Source organism: Myotis brandtii, unplaced genomic scaffold, assembly GCF_000412655.1.
Source record: "Myotis brandtii unplaced genomic scaffold, ASM41265v1 scaffold210, whole genome shotgun sequence".
Lineage (NCBI taxonomy): Eukaryota > Metazoa > Chordata > Mammalia > Chiroptera > Vespertilionidae > Myotis > Myotis brandtii.
This window is the reverse complement of record NW_005357847.1, coordinates 1,010,411-1,018,351: the sequence shown is the minus strand read 5'-3', so window position 1 is coordinate 1,018,351 and position 7,941 is coordinate 1,010,411.

Below are 7,941 nucleotides of genomic sequence, written 5' to 3'. Positions count from 1 at the left end.
GTGCAGCCCCTGGTCAGGCTCAGAGCAGGGCCGATTGGGGGGTTGGGGCACCGCCCCCTGTCACACACAGAGCAGCAGGGCGATCAGGGGGTTTGGGCGCTGCCCCCTGTCACACACAGAGCAGGGCCGATCAGGGGGTTGGTGTGCTGCACCCTGTCAAACACAGAGCCGCAGGGCAATCAGGGGATTGGGGAGCTCCCCCCTATCAGGCACAGAGCAGGGCTGATCAGGGGGTTGGGGTGCCTTCCCCTGTCACAAATAGAGTAGGGAGGTTGTGGCCCCGCCCCCTGTCACACACAGAGCCGCAGGGTGATCAGGGGGTTTGGGCGCTGCCCCCTGTCATGCTGATCCCGGTGCCGGGAGCCTCGCTGCTCCGCTGATCCCGGTGCTGGGAGGCCTATTACCCTTTTACTATATAGGATAGAGGCCTGGTGCATGGGTAGGGGCTGGCTGGTTTGCCCTGAAGGGTGTCCTGGATCAGGGTGGGGGTCCCCACTGGGGTGCTTGGCCAGTCTGGGTGAGGGGCTGAGGGCTGTTTTCCGGCTGGCGAGTGACTGAAGCTTCCAACAGCTCCTTGTTTTCTTTTTTTTTTTTTTATTCTGGGCCAGCTTTAGCTCTGAGGCCTCGCTGCTGAAAACATGGATACAATGTTTCGGTCTGGCTGGGTTTCAGTCCGGCTGTTTTCTGGGGTTTTGTTTACCTTCTTATTTGCAACATAGTATATAGTTGCTTAGAGTTGCAGATGAGAGGCCGGCAAGTGTGAGGCGGTGAACGTTGGAGTCCGCAGCAAGCAAGCCTCGTGCTCGCTTCAGTGCCTGGCTCTCGGCCACCATCTTGGCTGACAGTTAATTTGCATATACTCACTGATTAGCCAATGAAAAGGGTAGCGGTCGTACGCTAATTACCATGTTTCTCTTTTATTAGTGTAGATAGTATGAGGAGACATTAATAAAGGGTAAGCTATGTGACCAAAGTCATGTGGTGAGTAAGTGGTAGGACAGGCAATAGAGCAGTTCCAGACCTCACTCTCCCTCGCGGCCCAACCAGCGACAGTGTGTTGGCAAGTTTGTACATCAACAAAAGGTTAGTTGCTTGTGGCGGCCCAGTTGGGTAAGTTCTGCCCTGAGTTCTCTGCTGGTGAGGCCTTTAAAGTATCTATATAACTTGTATCTGCATATTTCTTTCATTATTTCTTTGTGTGTTTATTTAATAGCAAATTAGAAAAAACGTGGCCCAAGGGCTATTGTAACTTAAGTAGAACAGGGTTAGCTCCCCTCCAAACTTCCCTGTAACAGAATGTTTATGTATAAAAAGTAGAATGTTTTGCTTGTTATCTGGCAGGAGGTAGTATATTAATCCTTGGCTGCTACTAAATTTTAGATAATTAAAACATTACTTTTTTTTCAGAATGACATGTATTACCAAATGGAGACTTTTGGAGGCAGAATGATGGAAACCTACACCACCAAAGTGGACTTGAAGACATATAGACCAAATGTCACTAAAAAATGGGACCCTTGAAGATTCTCCTTGGTGGTTTCTTGTGGCTAAGCACCAAGAAAGATGTCAAGTGGAGCTGGTGGACCTGGCCCTCCTTGGGGGTCCTCCTAACAGAAACATATTCCTTTTGGCTTCAGAGGTGGTTCAATTTAATAAATTGATACATTTATTAAATGATAAATTAATTATACTAAGATATATTCTATGCCAGATGGTGATCCCTTCTTGACCAACAACTCTTATTAACCATCTACCTGAGGCTACCACATGCAGGAAAATGTTCTGACTTCTCTTGAAGAGAATGATGATCACCTTTCTTCATTGCTGCACTTTTTTCAGTGTTCCCTTTTCTGTATCAGGATTTAAGCCAACGTGTCCTTCATTGTTGCCTAGTTTAGTGAAAATAAGTTGTTAGAGTTATATTCTTCTTGAGCCTCTCAACTAAGATGTGGTGCAACTCATGAATTAATTAATTAGAGTGATGTGGGTGAAGTCTAGAAAGAAGAGAGAGAGAGAGAGAGAGAGAGAGAGAGGAAGAAGAAGAAGAAGAAGAAGAAGAAGAAGAAGAAGAAGAAGAAGAAGGAGGAAGAGGAGGAGGAGGAGGAGGAGGAGGAGGAGAGAGGAGAGGGTAGTAGAGGGGAGGGGAAAGGAAGTGAGGAGAGGGGAGGAGAAGGGAGGGGAGGGGAGGGGAGAGGAAGAAGGGAGAGGAGAGGAGAGAGGTGTGAGGGAGGGAACCAGTGCTGAACTAAACAGATCCTATAAGCCTGGCAGAAATTCCTATTTACTGAATAACTAACTTTGATTATCAGGGAAAGTGATATGTGGGATAAATGTGGGCAATCAAAGAGCAGTGAAGATTTCTCTGGAAAGACTCCATCAAGTGGTGTTCTAATCCCAAATTCTGGCTTACTTATGTGTAACAGTTGCTTGGTTGGCTTGAATGGGGAATACACTTGGCAGCAGAAAGGAGAGAGATGGGACATAGTGCTTGCTGCACAATAGTTTCTAATATGCTACCTTGTCCTCTAATAAAAATAAAACAATCCATAGTGACTAGGCTTAAAGGGGAAAAGTTTTTTGTTGTTCAGTCATTTCCTCGAACTGGATGAAATGGAGCCTTTTTTTAATGTTTCCTATATCCCAGGGCAAAAACTTTCTCTAAGGGCTTCTCTGCTTCTTCTGAATGATGGGAATGAAACAAACCAGGGCACAACATAGCTCAGCAAAGTCTGAAGGAATTATAATGGGGGTAAAATACACACTCTAAAGCTTTAGGGCCCCCATATATCTCACATATATATGATAACATTTATTTATCCCAGGGATTTGAACCTTGTTAAACACTACGCAGATAATATTAACCCTAATGTCTCAACACACATACACCTGTGCTCAGAGACACAAGTGACCACACCCCACACCTGAATCAACCCATCAGGCTTTAGTTCTCTGTGAGTGAAGAATCTTAGTTTTCATAGACGTTTGTGCTATGCTCAGGGCTTATCTATCTGTAGTGTCAGAGACCACAGTTTTTTAGGTTTTATTACCTACATAAATTAGCCAATATTAATATCACTGTTCTGTTCCCTCATGTTACATACTTCCTGCTGAATTAGCTGGCTGCTTCCTTCCATCAAGAACTTGGTCTATGGGATCATTAAAATGATGTGACACCATGCTTATGGAATATGACAAACTCATTCACACACAGCATGCAGACCCACTGCCACATGTATGACGTCTTGATCATATTCATGGAAATCTTTCTTTGCTAGCCTTTTCTTCACTCTTCTCAATGCTTAGCAAAAAGGAAGTGCCTGAACATTTAGCCTAGACCCATGAAACATGTTATTAACAGAGCAGAATTAAAGGAAACTGAAACTTAAACTATTTCATATTGATGGACAGGTGGGAGCAAACTGGTTCTTAAGGAAGCTTCTTGGAGCTCTAAGGGAAGTGCGCTCAGGGCAGCAGCTAGTTGGCCTTGATAACCATAGTCACCACCATCATCGCCATCAAGCAGTTCTGCTTAGGTGGCATGTTAGCCACTGTGGGGCTGAAACAAGGATCACTGCCACCCTGGAATCCCAGCACTGGGAGCCAGCTACAAACAGCGGTGTCACCCAGCGACACAGACAAAGGCCCTATTCCTGCTTCCCCATATCCTGAGCTCTCCTCTTCCCTGGTAAACTTCTTTTGAACACATTCCCATACTTTTTACATTTTAAAAATGGAAATATTAGTGGGACAAATCACTCCCTTATAAGGGACATGTTATTCCAAGAGCATAGCTTTCCTCAAAAATATCAGGGTCACTTTCATCACTCTAATAAGTGACTGCAGCTGTTTGCACGGAGATTTTCATTTAAAGAAAAAATAGATAAACAATTGTATCCTCACAAAGGCAGGCAATGCAGCTGTTTCCAGAAGGCATCATGAGACAAGCCCAGATGAACTGGTGTTCCTGCCTTTTGCCAGAATCAAGGGAACATGTCTGTAAGTCTGAGCAGAAGCAAAGATGGGCTGTGGTGTGTTCTGATAGGGGCTTCTTAGAGGTTAACATAGAGCTGATGAGTGTCCAGTTGCTACCCAGTTTTCCCAGGCAGATACTTAGCACTAGGTAATCGCCATTTACACCATTTCCCTAACTTCTTCCAACAGCAGCCTTTGAAACAGACACTGTCACCCATAAATCTCCACCTGCTCCCCAGGAACATCTGGCAGCAAGCAGCACTTGCTCAGCATTTGTTTGTCTGAGGTTGTATGGCCCTATCTGCATGCTATTAGAATGCTGAGAGAGTCAGCATGTATCTAAAATCATCCCCACTTCTCAAGCCAGAAGTGCACCGCCCGCTGCTGCCCTGCCTGAATTCAACAGGAGACAGTCTGGTTCTCTGTGGGGCCCAGGGCATTCCAACAAGACAAAGAGGGGCAAGTGGGGCTGCCACCTCCTGAACAATGGCATTATCTTCCTTAGGAAGCAGGGATCTTTGGTTGTTGTTATGTTTTGACTTTTGTTTTTAGGACTTTGATTTGCTTGGCAAACCAGATGTTGCAAATTCTGTGAGTAGAACTCCTAGCTCTGAAATGTGGGTAGTCTCCGTGGCTCATCCTGAACAAGATCAAGACCCCTCACTGGCCTGGAGGGACAGCTTCTCCTAGAGGAGGGGAGGAGGCGCTGTAGCAGCAGAACAAGCAAGAGAAGACAGCCTACCATGAATCCCAGGGGAATGGGTTTGAGAGGAAATTGCATACCTGTCATTCCCCTCTTTCCATCTCACATCACTCTTTAACTGTTAAAAAATAATTTTGATTCTGGATTTTATCAATAATCAGTTGCAGCTGGTTTGTTGTTACTAAGATCATTCAATTATAAACTGTATAAATGGCCAAATGCCCTCGAAGCTAACAATAAAAGGACTTAACTCAGGAAAACAAAAGTGGTTCTTTTATTCTGTGAGGAGGGTCTTTGTTTGCAAAACACCATGGCTGGCTAAACAGAGTAATCAGCAAACTTTGTGGTGGTTGTTATTAAACATAAGGCTAAGATGTGACCTACAAATAATACACAGGGAGCTAGGAGCTTTGTGAGCTAAAAAGTTGCCTGCCTTCGGTCCTACTTGCCACTGACACTATCACCCAACAAAATATCACTTCTCTCCTCTGGCTATTGCATTGTGAAGGGCAACAGGCTGATCACAGACAAGCCTGAGGAACAAGGAATCCATATCCCTTCACAGTGCTGTAAGTGTTAAAATGTCATACATAAGCAAATACATAATGACCTGAAAGTCATTAAAAGAAAGAAACAAAGGAACACCTGATGGATCCCTCAAGACCTGTAAGAAATCAGTGTCTCAAAATATTTCCTTTGTCTCATCATTTCTCAAAATAAAAAATCAATTGCATAAAAAAACAACTCAAAAACCAAAGGAAATGTGGAGAATGAAGTCACTTGTCCAATGTTACGTAGCTTATCTATAACCATCCTAACTACTGTTTCCTGGTCTTACCTACCAGCCCAGGGCTGCTTACAGATATTCTGCTGCCATGAAAGGCAGCAAAAACTAAGAGCAAACCTCTTTCTGAACAGACTAGAATTCTATGAGTATGTGAAACATAAACAAAAGTAGAACTCATTAATTTATCAGATTTAAATATTAACATTGGTAAGTCAAATCTTAAGGCTAATAACTCTACTATTTCTAAATGTTAATGATGATCAGAGATAGGTAATATTCTTATTCTCCCAGTAGATTTGAGATCACTCTCCCAAAACTCAGCTCACAGTAAATCAGAAAAGCTGTGAGAATAAAATCGGCCTGTGGTCAGCAACCATAGGAGGAAAGAATGGGGGCACCATGTCAGAGCTGTGGAGCAAAACTAAGGTAATGAAATATAGGAGACATGGACAGTTAAATAGACCATGAGGCTGAAATATTTCCTTCACAAATTCTTCAAACTACTTCAATCCTCTATTTCATGGTGCCCAAGGCTGAAGTAGACCCGTACACTCCAGTCGGAGTTACTAAAATCAGAGAACCATGTAGGAAGGAAGCTTGTGTGATGTATTTAACTGAACAAGGAATCAGGAACGGGTATGAGTGAAAATGCTGTGAGTAGGTTGGTTTAAGCACACAACCCATGTTTCTCCCTCAGCTTCAGACTCCAGAAGCTGAGGGAGAAACAGTCTCAACAGTGGCTGTGGGAGGTTATTTTTCAAAATTTCTCTCTTTGATGAAATTGAAAATGATAATTCCTACTAGGATTCATGTTTATTCATTCAATAAATATATGCTAAGTACATATTACATGCCTGGCACTATACTGGGGATGTGCAGGTACAATAGGAGGGGTAGGCAGAGAGACAGACAATAAACGTATAACCCAGCAATCAGTCTTTTGAGATGGGAAATGATTTGTGACCATGCCCAAAGATTTAAAATAATTCAGAATTTAGAATTATAAAGGGACTTCAGAGATAATGTCTTATCTGAGTTTCATCCTATTTTAATGAAATAAGTTTATGGTAAGCTCTATTTGGTAAGTTTGGGGATTGAAATTCAGCAAGGTTAAGTGACTTGGCTAAATCCATTTCAACCATAAATGGGGGAACTAAGATGGCGGCATAGGTAAACACCTCTACTTACTGCCTCTCATAACCACATCAAAATTACATCCAGAACTGTGGGAAAGCTGGCTGAGTGGAAGTACTATACCACAGAGGTAAAGAAGAAAGTGCATTGAGACTGGTAGGAGGTGCAGAGGCATGGAACGGGCTGGCACTCCAGTGTGCTGCTTTTTTAATCGAGAGGGAGATACAAGCTCCTGCTTGCTCTGAACTCCAGTTCCAGGCAAGATTCTGGGGGATCCAGACACATACAGAGAGAAACTGGACTGTCTGGCATGGGGCAGGAACACGAGGGTGGCTTTCTTTCAGATGGAGGTGCTCACAGCGGTCATTGTTCCTGCGCTGGGACTTCTCCAGTGCAGGGCTGACTGGCAGCCATTGCTGTTTGCTCTGCCCTGGTGATTATGAGACCGCGCCCCACCCAATTTACAACCCCATCGAAGCTGTGCACAGTGGCTTCTGCATATGAATGGCCTGTCCTTTCTCAGCCTAAAACCTGTCAAACAGGCAGCAGCTGGGTCAGGGAGCCCCAAAACTATCAAAAGAAGGCCCAAGGCCGGCAGCAGCAGCCTGCCTTGCTTCACAGCTGGGTCTCGTCTGGGCACTTCCAAACCTGATCCAAAAAGGAGGAATCTGCAGATCTTTCTGTAGCTCCTGCTGGGGGGCCCCAGGCAGTGGCTGACTTTGCACCTCTTTGGAGATTCAAGAGCTGGTATACCCAGTGGTCAGTGTGAGACCATACCAGATTACAACTCTTCATATCCATAAGTGACACCTCAAGGGGCAGACTCAGTGAGCACCAAAGCCCCACTGAAGCAAGTCCTGCCCCATAAGGGTGTCTCCTGCACAGCAGCTCTTCCATTGTAGACACAGCTGGTCCTCACAGCCAACTGGCCCGGAGGTCAATTCCTCCCAATGATACCAACAGCAATCAAGGCTCAACTACAACAAGACTGTTCACACAGCCCACAAAGGGTGCACCAAGAGTGTCCACCTCAAGTGATTGGGAAGGCTGAGCCACTGGGCCCTATAGGACACCTACCACACAAGGGCACTCTATCAACTCAAAGAGACTTAGCAGTTACCCAATACATAGAAACAAACACAGGGAAGCAGCCAAAATGTGAAGACAAAAAAACATGTCACAAATGAAAGAAATGGAAGAAAGCAAAATACTGGATATAGAGTTCAAAACCACATTATAAGGTTACTCAAGAATCTTCTAGAAACCTCTGAGGAACTTAGAGAGACCTTCAAGACTTTCAAGTGAGAATGCCAAAAAAAAAAAAAAAATGGAAAAGGACCAGTCA